The sequence below is a fragment of the Glycine soja genome, chromosome 4 (assembly GCF_004193775.1).
Source record: "Glycine soja cultivar W05 chromosome 4, ASM419377v2, whole genome shotgun sequence".
NCBI lineage: Eukaryota > Viridiplantae > Streptophyta > Magnoliopsida > Fabales > Fabaceae > Glycine > Glycine soja.
In genome coordinates this window covers 31429551-31446456 of record NC_041005.1, presented here as the reverse complement: position 1 = coordinate 31446456, position 16906 = coordinate 31429551, and the positions used below count along the sequence as shown (strand labels likewise).

The following is a 16906-nucleotide window of genomic DNA, read 5'->3' as shown; positions in this document are numbered from 1 at the left end:
GAATTCTGCACATCTGAAGGCATCACTCATGAGTTCTCTGCAGCCATTACACCACAACAAAATGGCATAGTTGAAAGGAAAAACAGGACTTTGCAGGAAGCTGCTAGGGTCATGCTTCATGCCAAAGAACTTCCCTATAATCTCTGGGCTGAAGCCATGAACACAGCATGCTATATCCACAACAGAGTCACACTTAGAAGAGGGACTCCGACCACACTGTATGAAATCTGGAAAGGGAGGAAGCCAACTGTCAAGCACTTCCACATCTTTGGAAGTCCATGTTACATTTTGGCAGATAGAGAGCAAAGGAGAAAGATAGATCCCAAGAGTGATGCAGGAATATTCTTGGGATACTCCACAAACAGCAGAGCATATAGAGTACTCAATTCCAGAACCAGAACTGTGATGGAATCCATCAATGTGGTTGTTGATGATCTAACTCCAGTAAGAAAGAAGGATGTCGAAGAAGATGTCAGAACATCGGGAGACAATGTAGCAGATACAGCTAAAAGTGCAGAAAATGCAGAAAACTCTGATTCTGCTACAGATGAACCAAACATCAATCAACCTGACAAGAGTCCCTCCATTAGAATCCAGAAGATGCACCCCAAGGAGCTGATTATAGGAGATCCAAACAGAGGAGTCACTACAAGATCAAGGGAGATTGAGATTGTCTCCAATTCATGTTTTGTCTCCAAAATTGAGCCCAAGAATGTGAAAGAGGCACTGACTGATGAGTTCTGGATCAATGCGATGCAAGAAGAATTGGAGCAATTCAAAAGGAATGAAGTTTGGGAGCTAGTTCCTAGACCCGAGGGAACTAATGTGATTGGCACCAAGTGGATCTTCAAGAACAAAACCAATGAAGAAGGTGTTATAACCAGAAACAAGGCCAGACTTGTTGCTCAAGGCTACACTCAGATTGAAGGCGTAGACTTTGATGAAACTTTCGCCCCTGTTGCTAGACTTGAGTCCATCAGATTGTTACTTGGTGTAGCTTGCATCCTCAAATTCAAGCTGTACCAGATGGATGTGAAGAGCGCGTTTCTGAATGGATACCTGAATGAAGAAGCCTATGTGGAGCAGCCAAAGGGATTTGTAGATCCAACTCATCCAGATCATGTATACAGGCTCAAGAAGGCTCTCTATGGATTGAAGCAAGCTCCAAGAGCTTGGTATGAAAGGCTAACAGAGTTCCTTACTCAGCAAGGGTATAGGAAGGGAGGAATTGACAAGACTCTCTTTGTCAAACAAGATGCTGAAAACTTGATGATAGCACAGATATATGTTGATGACATTGTGTTTGGAGGGATGTCGAATGAGATGCTTCGACATTTTGTCCAACAGATGCAATCTGAATTTGAGATGAGTCTTGTTGGAGAGCTGACTTATTTTCTGGGACTCCAAGTGAAGCAGATGGAAGACTCCATATTCCTCTCACAAAGCAAGTATGCAAAGAACATTGTCAAGAAGTTTGGGATGGAAAATGCCAGCCATAAAAGAACACCTGCACCTACTCACTTGAAGCTGTCAAAAGATGAAGCTGGCACCAGTGTTGATCAAAGTCTGTACAGAAGCATGATTGGGAGCTTACTATATTTAACAGCAAGCAGACCTGACATCACCTTTGCAGTAGGTGTTTGTGCAAGATATCAAGCCAACCCTAAGATAAGTCACTTGAATCAAGTAAAGAGAATTCTGAAATATGTAAATGGCACCAGTGACTATGGGATTATGTACTGTCATTGTTCAGATTCAATGCTGGTTGGATATTGTGATGCTGATTGGGCTGGAAGTGCAGATGACAGAAAAAGCACTTCTGGTGGATGTTTCTATTTGGGCAACAATCTTATTTCATGGTTCAGCAAGAAGCAGAACTGTGTGTCCCTATCTACTGCAGAAGCAAAGTATATTGCAGCAGGAAGCAGCTGTTCACAACTAGTTTGGATGAAGCAGATGCTTAAGGAGTACAATGTCGAACAAGATGTCATGACATTGTACTGTGACAACTTGAGTGCTATTAATATTTCTAAAAATCCTGTTCAACACAGCAGAACCAAGCACATTGACATTAGACATCACTATATTAGAGATCTTGTTGATGATAAAGTTATCACACTGAAGCATGTTGACACTGAGGAACAAATAGCAGATATTTTCACAAAGGCATTGGATGCAAATCAGTTTGAAAAACTGAGGGGCAAGCTGGGCATTTGTCTGCTAGAGGATTTATAGCAATTACTTTTATCTGAACGTGCTCAAACGTTAATAGCGCGTTCACCACTGGGCCAAAACAAATTCGACCGTTGCTTCACACGACCCTCTACATTCCTCATTCAAACTCATATTTTCGTGGTAATCTCGTTTTCATCAGCATTCCCCAACACCTCTCAGAGATTCACGAAACCACTCCAAAGGCTCTGCTTCTCCATGGCTACCTCACCAAAAGAAACTTCATCTCCTGGTTCACCCTCTGTACCATCATCTCCATCATCCACCAAAGCACCATCAAACCAGGAACAACCTGAATTCAATATCCAACCCATACAAATGATTCCTGGTCAAGCCCCTATTCCTGAGAAACTGGTCCCCAAAAGACAACAGGGAGTGAAGATTTCTGAAAACCCTAGCCTTGCAACAAGTCCTAGGGAAGTAGACACGGAGATGGATAAGAAGATCCGCAGTATTGTGAGTAGCATTCTGAAAAATGCTTCTGTCCCTGATGCTGATAAAGATGTTCCAACATCTTCCACCCCAAATGCTGAAGTCCTCTCTTCATCCAGTAAAGAGGAATCAACAGAGGAAGAGGATCAAGCCACAGAGGAGACCCCTGCACCAAGGGCACCAGAACCTGCTCCAGGTGACCTCATTGACCTAGAAGAAGTAGAATCTGATGAGGAACCCATTGCCAACAAGTTGGCACCTGGCATTGCAGAAAGATTACAAAGCAGAAAGGGAAAAACCCCCATTACTAGGTCTGGACGAATCAAAACTATGGCACAGAAGAAGAGCACTCCAATCACTCCTACCACATCCAGATGGAGCAAAGTTGCAATCCCTTCCAAGAAGAGGAAAGAAATTTCCTCATCTGATTCTGATGATGATGTCGAACTAGATGTTCCCGACATCAAGAGGGCCAAGAAATCAGGGAAAAAGGTGCCTGGAAATGTCCCTGATGCACCATTGGACAACATTTCATTCCACTCCATTGGCAATGTTGAAAGGTGGAAATTTGTATATCAACGCAGACTTGCCTTAGAAAGAGAACTGGGAAGAGATGCCTTGGATTGCAAGGAGATCATGGACCTCATCAAGGCTGCTGGACTGTTGAAAACTGTCACCAAGTTGGGAAATTGCTATGAAAGTCTAGTCAGGGAATTCATTGTCAACATTCCCTCTGACATAACAAACAGAAAGAGTGATGAGTATCAGAAAGTGTTTGTCAGAGGAAAATGTGTTAGATTCTCCCCTGCTGTAATCAACAAATACCTGGGCAGACCAACTGAAGGAGTGGTGGATATTGCTGTTTCTGAGCATCAAATTGCCAAGGAAATCACTGCCAAACAAGTCCAGCATTGGCCAAAGAAAGGGAAGCTTTCTGCAGGGAAGCTAAGTGTGAAGTATGCAATCCTGCATAGGATTGGCACTGCAAACTGGGTACCCACCAATCATACTTCCACTGTTGCCACAGGTTTGGGTAAATTTCTGTATGCTGTTGGAACCAAGTCCAAATTTAATTTTGGAAACTATATTTTTGATCAAACTGTTAAGCATTCAGAATCTTTTGCTGTCAAATTACCCATTGCCTTCCCAACTGTATTGTGTGGCATTATGTTGAGTCAACATCCCAATATTTTAAACAACATTGACTCTGTGAAGAAGAGAGAATATGCTCTGTCCCAGCATTACAAACTGTTTGAGGGGACACATGTCCCAGACATTGTCTCGACATCAGGGAAAGCTGCTGCTTCAGGTGCTGTGTCCAAGGATGCTTTGATTGCTGAACTCAAGGACACATGCAAGGTGCTGGAAGCAACCATCAAAGCCACCACAGAGAAGAAAATGGAGCTGGAACGCCTGATCAAAAGACTCTCAGACAGTGGCATTGATGATGGAGAAGCAGCTGAGGAAGAAGAAGAAGCAGCTGAGGAAGAAGAAGAAGCAGCTGAGGAAGAAGAAGATGCAGCAGAGGATACAGAGTCAGATGATGATGATTCTGATGCCACCCCATGACCATCAGACCTTTATTTTTTTTACTGTTACTAGCTATTGGGGCATGTCCCTTTGAACAATGGATTACTATTGGTCTGTAATATTTGCACCTTAATTTCATGCATTCTACTTTTGCCAAATTCTGTCTAAAAAGGGGGAGTAGTAGGATAGGATATTATGCATCAGAGAGCAATCTCTGGTGTGTCTTTGATTTATTTGTAAACACGGGAGAGTGATTGAGAGGGAGTGAGAGGGGTTCTCATATCTAAGAGTGGCTCTTAGGTAGAGGTTGCATGGGTAGTGGTTAGGTGAGAAGGTTGTAAACAGTGGCTGTTAGATCTTCGAACTAACACTATTTTAGTGGATTTCCTCCCTGGCTTGGTAGCCCCCAGATGTAGGTGACGTTGCACCGAACTGGGTTAACAATTCTCTTGTGTTATTTACTTGTTTAATCTGTTCATACTGTCAAATATAATCTGCATGGTCTGAAGCGTGATGTCGTGACATCCGGTACGACATCTGTCATCGGTATCAGAATTTCACTTAGTATTTATCTTGAATTCTTGATGAAAGGAAGCTATTGATCTGATATAATTTTCTTGATGCTAATCAAGAAACTAGTTATAATTGAAGCAGAGCAACCTTGCTTAGCATTTAATATTTTCGCCATAAGTAACATGGATGAAATGAAGAGGATTTTCTGAGGCTGCAACAACACCCAGATAGCACCCCATTTTCAATTACTCACATTGCTTAGCATTTAATTTATAGAAGTAAAAACATCATATCAAAGCTAATGAACCTTATCTGGGTTGCTAAGCCAACCATCTCGCAGCTTCTTGTACACTTCATTGATCTTTCCTTGTTTCTCACATAAGGCATTCCTTGCTCACATCAGAGGTTAAGAAAAGACTAACTGAGCAAGATGCTTGCTCACATCAGAATTTTGTTAATATTCTGCATATCAACACAAGGCAGCTTCTTATTAGATTAAAGGAATTCACATGTGATAAGAAATAAAAAAAGTATGTACACTTTATTGGATTCATGACCCTTAAGCCAAAAAAGTATGGGACTGTGTAGATCAATAGCTCTTAATTGAGGCAACCTAGCTGCAAGATCCAAAGTGGGGCCCCTGCCAACAGATTACCCAAAAAGGAATATCTTCTTGCTTGACATTATAACTTTCTTCTGGACACTTGTATGAAGCCTCAATATCTGAATATGTATTATGCTCACTTGGCTACAGTTCAAGCAATTATAAGTGAAGAATATGCTCCCCAAAACTGCAAACATGAGCTTAGTATATATGACATTTAAGCAATAATAAGTGAAGAGCCTTTTATGCTTGCTAGATTGGTGTTTTTAGTTTATATCATCTTGTTTAATATATAGACTAGCGTAAATAAGATCTGGTATATAAAAGATAAAGAAGACCTCATCAAAGATAATGATTTAGTTACATATTCACATATCACTGTGCATCTCATAGTCTCATTTTGATTTAAAAAACTCAGGTCAATAAGAAAGTTTCACACAAGTAGTTTGATAGGAACAAAGTTCAACTGTGTGGAAATATTTTTTACATACACAATTGGAAATAAACTTATGTAACTCTAAAGCATTTTTATAAGTAGGAAACATGCAACAAAACATCATGGATTGTCATGACATCATTGGATTTCAAACTAATTGCAAACATGATAGTGAGTGAGACTAAGATTAAGTGTGGTACTTAAAGAAGCAAGTTGAATATTTGGAAGGTTTTTGGCCACGACCTTCCTTATTTGTTTGGTGACCTTCTTATGAAGGACCTCAACTTTAGAATCAACTTTTGGAGGGTTCCCCTTTAACAAATGATAAACCAATGGTGGTGACGACAACGCACCTATACCGATTGTGCTGCACCTTTTACTCCTTGCTCCCAAACCACGTTGGGATCAATCTTGTCCTCCACCACCGCTCCGATTATCTCCTCGTCTACTTTCCCTGAATTCTCAAACATGGCCACCGAACTCGAATCGTTGACAACGAGGCTGCTTCACAATGGCGAGAGTTTCGTAAGGGCGTTTAGGGGTAGATCTGAGATCTGAGAAGTGTCGGAGGCGTTGAGTGATCAAGAAGCTTTGAGAAGGTTCAAGATCTATGGTCAACGCGCGATGCAAAAAAGACAATGAGAATATGGAGTAAGAGAAAACGCACCATGACAGTTCTTACCGTCGATGGTGGTGTGAGAGAGCTTCAAGTGGCAGATAGCAGTGGAAGTGTAAGGGAGATTCGAGGGGATTCCCAGACAAAGAGAGAGAAAGATTGAACGCGATAGTTAGAGGACGAGGGTAAAAACTGAAAAATGAAAACCTTATACCCATTATCCACGATGGTTTTCAAAAATTGTTGAAATTTACTTTTAACTTCAATTTTGAAAATAACCGACATTGGAAATCCAATTCAACCTTGGTTTTCCAACAACCGATATTATGACTTTGCATTTATTTTCATAAATGACACTGTTTATTTTGATAACGATTTTTGGTTAATCGATGTTGATGCAGCATTGTAAAAAGACTTTTTTTTTTATAATAATCCAAGTATTTTTTGTTTTGAACGAATGGCTGCATATCCATTAGTTGATTCTTACGTTTGAACAACATTTGGTTTACAAATCAAATCAAACTCAATTAATTAATGCTGATTCAAGTGGACTAGAATGATTATGAGCATGTTTATGTTTGGTTTCTGTTTACCATCAAATTCAGTGCCAAATTTTGTCTTAAATCTGCATTTGACTCAAGTAGTGTGACTCATATTTTTTCGTTAAACTTTCAGTTCAACCAAACAAAGTTCATTTGTTTGGAACTCGTAAATAATATTGACAAAATGACAATGCCAAGACTGACATAATATTCATATTTTCCAAAAGTAGCTGGCCATGTTTGAAGACCCAGCAAATACAAAGAAAATAAATATATGACCAAATAATGTAATTTACTGATCAAATTAGGAACTTCATTTCAGCTTACACATTCCAAAGAAACAGGTAATAATATAACCCAGAATGGAAATAATTAACACCAAGGAGAATCAAATAAATTATAAACAGTATTACAGTAATGCTGATGTGAACCTGAGCAGGAGCGGATCGTTTGATACAGGCTACGAAGGTTTGGATGACGCCACTTCCGGTGAAGGAAGATAAGTCAGGGTAGACGCCACAAGGATTACCTTGATAAGTCTGATAATTGGTTCAACAAGGAACCCAGAGAGAAACTCTCACCAAATTTTATCAAATGCCAAAAGTCCCTTTATTGAAAACAAAAACAAATACTTATAGTGTATCTGAACAAAAAGATAAAAAATAGACATGGGCCTTCTAAACAGTTTGGGCTAAAATTACAATAAAAATAAAATATAACTAAAAACTTATTTAACTTGGGCCTTCAAGTTAGTTTGGGCCTTCAGCAACAATTAGTAGTCTTGGTAGTGCCTCTGCCCCTGGGCCTTCATCTTTCTCCACTTGGGCCTTCAATCATCATCAATGGCAGCTATACAAATGACCAGCCTTGTCTCTATGACGTGTTGGGCTTGTTTAAGTCTGCCTCTGGTCATCGGACCTTCAAGTGCTTCATGGTCCTTGGTTATGTCCTCATCACTCCCTCCTTCTTGAAAAGTATTTGTCCTCAAATCCAAGGCTCCTCCATCTGCATCAAAAAGAGATAGATCAGACACATTGAAAGTGGCACTTACATTATACTCACTAGGCAAGTCAATCTTGTAGGCATTGTCGTTGATCTTCTCCAACACTTGGAATGGTCCGTCTCCTCTAGATTGAAGCTTGGACTTCCTGTGTTTTGGGAACCTCTCCTTCCTCAGGTGTACCCAAACCCAATCACCTGGTTCAAGCACGACTTTCTTTCTGCTTTTGTTGGCTTGCCTTGCATAGCTCGCATTTTTCTTTTCAATTTGGGCCTTCACTTGCTCATACAACTTCTTCACATACTCAGCTTTAGCCTGTGCATCCTTATGCTTAAACATAGCAATGTTAGGCATAGGCAACAAATCAAGAGGAGTCAAAGGATTAAATCCATACACTATCTCAAATGGTGAACAATTAGTTGTGCTATGGATAGCCCGATTATAAGCAAACTCAACATGAGGCAAACAAGCTTCCCAAGATTTAAGATTTTTCTTTAAAACAGTCCTAAGCAGTGTGCCTAAAGTCCTATTGACTACCTCAGTTTGACCATCAGTTTGTGGGTGACAAGTAGTAGAAAACAACAATTTAGTACCAATCTTACCCCACAAGGTCCTCCAAAAGTGACTAAGGAATTTTGCATCCCTATCACTGACAATGCTCCTCGGTAATCCATGAAGCCGCACTATTTCTTTGAAAAACAAATCAGCCACATGACAAGCGTCATCCACTTTCTTGCAAGGGATGAAGTGTGCCATCTTAGAAAACCTGTCAACAACAACAAACACAGAATCCTTTCCATTCTTGGTTTTGGGCAGCCCCAAAACAAAGTCCATAGATATGTCAGTCCAAGGATATTCAGGAACAGGCAAAGGAGTATACAATCCATGAGGTTTAACCTTAGATTTAGCTTGTTTACACACAATGCAATGACCACAAAACTTATGCACATCACGCCTCATATGAGGCCAAAAGAAATGCTCTTGCAGAATTTCCAGGGTCTTTTGAACCCCAAAGTGTCCCATCAACCCCCCCTCATGTGATTCACTCACAAGCAACTCTCTAATGGAACACTTAGGCACACACAATTTATTTGCTTTAAACAAGAATCCATTATGCCTATAGTAACCATTTTCAGAAAACTTTTCACATGCAGCAAAAATTTCAGCAAAGTCCACATCATGCACATACATGTCTTTCAAAGACTCGAGACCAAACAGCTTAGTTTCAAGCATAGCAAGTAAAGCATGTCTCCTAGACAGTGCATCAGCCACTACATTCCCTTTCCCCTTTTTATGTTTGATGACATATGGAAATTGCTCTAAAAACTCTACCCACTTAGCATGCCTCTTATTAAGCTTTCCTTGGCCTTTTAAGTATTTTAAGGACTCGTGATCACTATGGATGACAAACTCTTTGGGTAATAGGTAATGCTGCCAAGTTTGTAAAGCCCTAACCAAAGCATACAATTCCTTATCATAAGTTGAATAGTTAAGGGCAGCGGCTCCTAACTTTTCACTAAAATAAGCTATCGGATGTCCCTCTTGCAATAAAACAGCCCCACTACCCACATTTGACGCATCACACTCAATTTCAAATGATTTTGCAAAATTAGGCATAGCAAGAATTGGTGCATTAGTTAACCTATGTTTGAGGGCAGCAAAGGCCTCTTCTTGTTTCTTACCCCATTTGAAACCCACATTCTTCTTAACAACTTCAGTTAGAGGAGCAGCCAATGTACTAAAATCCTTAACAAATCTCCTATAGAAACTTGCTAAACCATGAAATCCCCTCACCTCACTCAGGGTCTTAGGTGTTGGCCATTCTTGGATGGCCTTAACCTTTTCCACATCCACCCGAACTCCCTCAGCACTAACAACAAAACCCAGAAACACCACATGATCAGTACAAAAGGAGCACTTTTCTAGGTTGGCATACAATTTTTCTTTCCTAAGCACACTTAAAACAGATTGCAAATGTTGAACATGCAAATCAAGACTAGTGCTATAGATAAGAATATCATCAAAGTACACCACCACAAATTTCCCAATAAATTCCCTTAAAACATGGTTCATCAATCTCATGAAAGTACTAGGTGCATTAGTCAAACCAAATGGCATAACCGTCCACTCATACAAACCATATTTTGTTTTAAAGGTAGTTTTCCATTCATCTCCCTCTCTGATTCTAATCTGATTATAGCCACTTTTCAAATCAATTTTAGAAAACACACATGCACCATACAGTTCATCAAGAAGATCATCTAACCTGGGGATTGGGTGCCTATACTTGATGGTGATGTTGTTTATGGCTCTACAATCAGAACACATCCTCCATGGGCCGTCCTTCTTGGGTACTAGAATGACAGGTACAACGCACGGACTCATACTATCTCTCACCCAACCTTTGCTCAGGAGTTCGGATACTTGCCTTTCGATCTCCTTAGTTTCTTGTGGGTTGCTCCTATAAGCTGGCCGATTGGGCAAGGACGCTCCTGGAATGAGATCAATGTGATGCTCAATTCCCCTCAATGGTGGCAAACCATCTAGTACACTTGCTGGAAACACATCATCAAAATCCTGCAGAAGAGACTGAATACTAGAAGGCAATTTAAATTCATCAATTGGGTTAGCATGCAACATCTGACGTTGAGAAAACAATAAATAGAGGGGTTGTCTCGCACAAAGCACCCTCCTCACCTCCCTTTTTGTTGCTAAATAAAGCTGTTTGCCCTCAAGTGTTTCACTCTTTTTGTTTTCTCTCTTTTCCCTCTCAAGTGTTTCACTCTTTTTCTTTCCTCTCTTTTCCTTCTCAAGTGTCTCACTCTTTTTCCTCTCAAGTGTCTCACTCTTTTTCTTTTCTCTCATTTTTATCTGATCCTCACAAACCTCTTGAGGAGATAACGGTTTGAGAACAATCTTCTTGTCAGCTTGCTTGAAAGAGATTTTGTTGGTGAAGCCATCATGCACTGCCTTGGTATCATACTGCCATGGTCTTCCTAACAGCACATGGGTCGCTTCCATTGGGACCACATCACACAACACCTTGTCATTATATCTCCCAATGGTGAGACACACCTCAACCTGTTGAGTCACTTTTACCTCTTCATCTTCACTAAGCCACTGAAGTTTGTATGGTGTAGGATGGGGCTTAGTTTCCAAATTCAGTTTGGTCACTAATGTGGAACTTGCAACATTGGTACAACTTCCTCCATCAACAATTAAAGAGCATAGCTTACCATTAATTACACATCTGGTGTGGAAAATATTTTCTCTTTGATTGTCATCCAGTGGCTGCATTTGATTTCCCAACAGCCTTCTCACCATCAACATATCACCCTGCATAGCTTCCTCCTCATAGTCTTCCTCTTCCACTTCTTCTTCACTGATTTCAGACTCACTAGTGATTTCTCCATCAGCCTTCATGATCATGGTCCTCCTGGTTGGACATTCAGAAGCAATATGTCCTCTGCCTAAGCACTTGAAACATTTTATGTTTCTGGTTCCAGCATTGGATGAGGAAGTGGAGGTGTTATGTTTGCTTCCACCTACACTGGGCGTTGCTGACTTTCCATGCGGGGATGTGGCTGCAGGTCGGAACGAATTACCTCCCTCCTTCTTGGATCTGTTGGCCCAGTTTTGGTTGTAAGTATTGGGTGAGTTCCTCCTTGTTGCACTTTTTCTTTTAATTTGCTGTTCAACCCGGAGCGCCCTATGTAACAAGTCATCCAACACCACATACTCCCGTAATTCAACAACATCTTTGATTTCAGGGTTTAGACCATTCAAGAAACGAGCCATTGTGTCTTCGGAGTCCTCTTCGATGTTGGTCCTCACTAACGCCATTTCCATCTCTTTATAATATTCTTCCACGGTTAAATTCCCTTGGGACAGCCCTTGGAGTTTCTGTCGCATGGTTCTGTTATAGCTAGTGGGCACATACCTTTTTCTCATCACCCATTTCTACCTCTCACCGTTCCTCTCTCAACATTTCTCTTTGGTATTTATGCCACCAAACAAGGGCATAGTCGGAGAATTCAGCTGCTGCTAGCTTGACTTTCTGCGCATCAGTGTAGTCATTGCAGGCAAATATGTGCTCAGTCTTCATTTCCCAGTCCAGGTAGGCATCTGGATCACTTCTACCTTTGAAGGGAGGAACATTGAGCTTTACTCCCTCAACCCGGTTCTGCCTCGGTCCGTCATTACCGCCATTGTTACCTCTATTCCCATCTATATTTCGTCTAGCATTTTGATTGGTTTGGTTTTCCAAAGCTTCTAGTCGTCCATAGACCTCCTCATTGGTACGGTCCAGCAAACGTTGCATCTGTGCATTCATCGCATCCAGTAACAGACGTTGAGCGCCGTCCAACTGATGATACTCGTCACCACCACCACCTGCTCCAGCCATAATTCAATAGGAAAAAAAAATGTGCAATAAAAATTATTAAGGTTTCAGGACCTCACAACACTCTACTCACGTGTTTAACTCTTAGATGGTAGTACACTCGTGTGTAATGCTCTCAATAGGCTTTTGTGTAATGTATTCCCTCTTGCCTTTTACCACTCGTGTTTCCTCTTAAGTTCCTGGATGGACCAAATTAGACGCACAAGGTAATATAAAATAAAAGGAAAGACAATATAATGATCACAAACAGATTTGATTTGGATAATAATATATTAGATTGGATTTGGATAACAGGTGAGCCTTAATTTGGGTAACAGATATGATAACAAATAAGATATTATAGATAGGATAACAGATAAGATATTAGGTAGGATAACAAATAAGATATTAGGTAGGATAACAGATAAGATATTAGGTAGGATAACAGATAAGATATTAGATAGGACAAGTAAACTTCAAATGCTCATAACTTTTGCTACAGTTGTCCGTTTGAGGCCCACTATATATCAAAACGCTCAGAATTCAGAGGACAATCTAGATATGGGGATTTGTTCCACGATTTTCTTTCAAAAAAACACCTCTAAATGCCTCAATTTCATATTCAAAGATCAAACACCCACTTTTTTTTTTCAAAATTTTTGCAACTTTTTTTTTTGCAACTGTTTCCCTTTTTTTTCTTTCTTTCTCTTTCTTTCTTTCTTTTTTTTTCGTTTCTTTGTTTTTCTCTATTTTTTTGTTTTTTTTTTCAGACGTTCAGCTATTAGAATTCGTTCAATAGGCAATCATCATTAGGCAAATTTGACAATTTAGCAATTCGGCAATTAGGCAATTTTTACCCCAAACAGAATTCGAATAGGCTGAAACAAAAGTTATGAAGAAAAGACAAAATACAATATGATAGGCACAAGAACAAGAAACAAGAACTCAAACAATCTTTTTTTTTGACACAAAGTTTGAAAGACACAAGAAACAAGAACGTGACAAGAACAAGAACAAGAACGCAAATAACAGAACAAGGACAAAAACACGAACCTAGACAAATTACGACGAAAAAAAAAATAGGATAGGATAGGATAGGATAGAACCTGTATCAAGAGCAGAAGCTCTGATACCAGATGATGTGAACCTGAGCAGGAGCGGATCGTTTGATACAGGCTACGAAGGTTTGGATGACGCCACTTCCGGTGAAGGAAGATAAGTCAGGGTAGACGCCACAAGGATTACCTTGATAAGTCTGATAATTGGTTCAACAAGGAACCCAGAGAGAAACTCTCACCAAATTTTATCAAATGCCAAAAGTCCCTTTATTGAAAACAAAAACAAATACTTATAGTGTATCTGAACAAAAAGATAAAAAATAGACATGGGCCTTCTAAACAGTTTAGGCTAAAATTACAATAAAAATAAAGTATAACTAAAAACTTATTTAACTTGGGCCTTCAAGTTAGTTTGGGCCTTCAGCAACAATTAGTAGTCTTGGTAGTGCCTCTGCCTCTGGGCCTTCATCTTTCTCCACTTGGGCCTTCAATCATCATCAATGGCAGCTATACAAATGACCAGCCTTGTCTCTATGACGTGTTGAGCTTGTTTAAGTCTGACTCTGGTCATCGGACCTTCAAGTGCTTCATGGTCCTTGGTTATGTCCTCATCAAATGCTATCCTTGCTTAAATTCTTATATTAATTTTTACAAGAAATATAAAATAAAATGCATGATGTGATTGAGAGATAAAGACAAAAAAAACAATATTATGAAAAAAATGTATCAGTCTGGTTCCAAAGGCTGAGTAGCTAATTACAGGTATCTCTATCTTCCAGACAAAACAGTGGTAGCGTACGAGTAGGTAGAAGAACACTCCACATTGCTTTGTGTTCTTTGATTCGAAACAAAGTCCAACCTTGGCATGGTATTACTATCTGTTGCACTTTCATCCACACTTAGAAAATCAACAACAACCATTCTGGTGTCTGGTGGTGTCTCCACCCTCACACGCCCTTCAAGCATATCAACAACTTGGGCCATGCTAGGCCTCAATCGTGGCTTCTCTTGAACAGACCACAAAGCAACATAAACCAGTGTCCTAACCTGCCTCTCATCAACACCCCACATTCCGACAACCTATGATCAATAATTTCCATCAATTTTCCTTCCCTCACTTTCTCATTCACAATCTTAGGAAAATACTGCCATTTTCTTTTGACTTGGCACTTTCATCTTCCACCGAGCACATGTTTTTCCTTCCTCCAACAATCTCCAAGAGAACCATCCCATAACTATATATATCAGTCTTATCTGAAATACCCTTCTCTAAGAGCCACTCAGGAGCCAAGTACCCTCTTGTTCCTCTAATAGCAGACACTTCCTTGTGGCTCTCATCCTTACCAATAAGCTTTGCCAGACCGAAATCCGAAACAAGCGCTCTGAAATTCTCATCTAAAAGTATATTCTCTGGCTTCACATCGAGGTGCAGATCCTTGACCTGCAAGCATGGTGAAGATAAGCAAGTCCCTTGGCAACATCAATAGCAACATCAATAGCAATCATGGCCTATGAGGTACCCTTTTGCGAAAAATCCACCAATCCAAAGACCCATTTGAGACATATTCATAAACAAGGTACCTAGGTGCTGTAGGAGCATTGCAATAGCCCAATAGCCTCACGAGGTTTACATGATGCACACTAGCTATGGCTGCAACCTTAGGGCATGGGGCTAGTTTCCAAAATTCAGTTTGGTCACTTAATGTTGGATACTTGCAAAACAAATTGGGGTTTTTTTTACAAAAAAACCTTTTTCCCCCTTTCCCCCATTCCCCCAAAAAACCCAATTTTTAAAAAAAAAGGGAAAAAAAAAAAAGCATAAAGCCGCGGCTTACCATTAATTACACATCTGGTGTGGAAAATATTTTCTCTTTGATTGTCATCCAGTGGCTGCATTTGATTTCCCAACAGCCTTCTCACCATCAACATATCACCCTGCATAGCTTCCTCCTCATAGTCTTCCTCTTCCACTCTCTTCACTGATTTCAGACTCACTAGTGATTTCTCCATCAGCCTTCATGATCATGGTCCTCCTGGTTGGACATTCAGAAGCAATATGTTCCTCTGCCTAAGCACTTGAAACATTTTATGTTTCTGGTTCCAGCATTGGATGAGGAATGGAGGTGTTATGTTTGCTTCCACCTACACTGGGCGTTGCTGACTTGCATTATACATTTCCTGTCGGGATGTGGCTGAGGTCGAACGAATTACCTCCCTCCTTCTTGGATCTGTTGGCCCAGTTTTGGTTTAAGTATTGGGTGAGTTCCTCCTTGTTGCACTTTTTCTTTTAATTTGCTGTTCAACCCGGAGCGCCCTATGTAACAAGTCATCCAACACCACATACTCCCGTAATTCAACAACATCTTTGATTCAGGGTTTAGACCATTCAAGAAACGAGCCATTGTGTCTTCGGAGTCCTCTTCGATGTTGGTCCCTCACTAACGCCATTTCCATCTCTTTATAATATTCTTCCACGGTTAAATTCCCTTGGGACAGCCCTTGGAGTTTCTGTCGCATGGTTCTGTTATAGCTAGTGGGCACTACCTTTTTCTCATCACCCATTTCTACCTCTCACCGTTCCTCTCTCAACATTTCTCTTTGTATTTATGCCACCAAACAAGCATAGTCGGAGAATTCAGCTGCTGCTAGCTTGACTTTCTGCGCATCAGTGTAGTCATTGCAGGCAAATATGTGCTCAGTCTTCATTTCCCAGTCCAGGTAGGCATCTGGATCACTTCTACCTTTGAAGAGGAACATTGAGCTTTACTCCCTCAACCCGGTTCTGCTCGGTCCGTCATTACCGCCATTGTTACCTCTATTCCCATCTATATTTCGTCTAGCATTTTGATTGGTTTGGTTTTCCAAAGCTTCTAGTCGTCCATAGACCTCCTCATTGGTACGGTCCAGCAAACGTTGCATCTGTGCATTCATCGCATCCAGTAACAGACGTTGAGCGCCGTTCAACTGATGATACTCGTCACCACCACCACCTGCTCCAGCCATAATTCAATAGGAAAAAAAAATGTGCAATAAAAATTATTTAGGTTTCAGGACCTCACAACACCTCTACTCAGTGTTTAACTCTTAGATGGTAGTACACTCGTGTGTAATGCTCTCAATAGCTTTTGTGTAATGTATTCCCTCTTGCCTTTTACCACTCGTGTTTCCTCTTAAGTTTCCTTATGGACCAAATTAGACTTTGCATCCCTATCACTGACAATGCTCCTCGGTAATCCATGAAGCCGCACTATTTCTTTGAAAAACAAATCAGCCACATGACAAGCGTCATCCACTTTCTTGCAAGGGATGAAGTGTGCCATCTTAGAAAACCTGTCAACAACAACAAACACAGAATCCTTTCCATTCTTGGTTTTGGGCAGCCCCAAAACAAAGTCCATAGATATGTCAGTCCAAGGATATTCAGGAACAGGCAAAGGAGTATACAATCCATGAGGTTTAACCTTAGATTTAGCTTGTTTACACACAATGCAATGACCACAAAACTTATGCACATCACGCCTCATATGAGGCCAAAAGAAATGCTCTTGCAGAATTTCCAGGG

At 40.5% G+C, this 16906-nt stretch overlaps 1 pseudogene; it reads right to left on the bottom strand.

Annotated features, from left to right (window-relative positions):
• Positions 1 to 13813: 13813 nt before the first annotated feature.
• On the bottom strand, positions 13814 to 15354 carry LOC114410729 (annotated as a pseudogene).
• Between the last annotated feature and the right edge of the window lie 1552 nt (positions 15355 to 16906).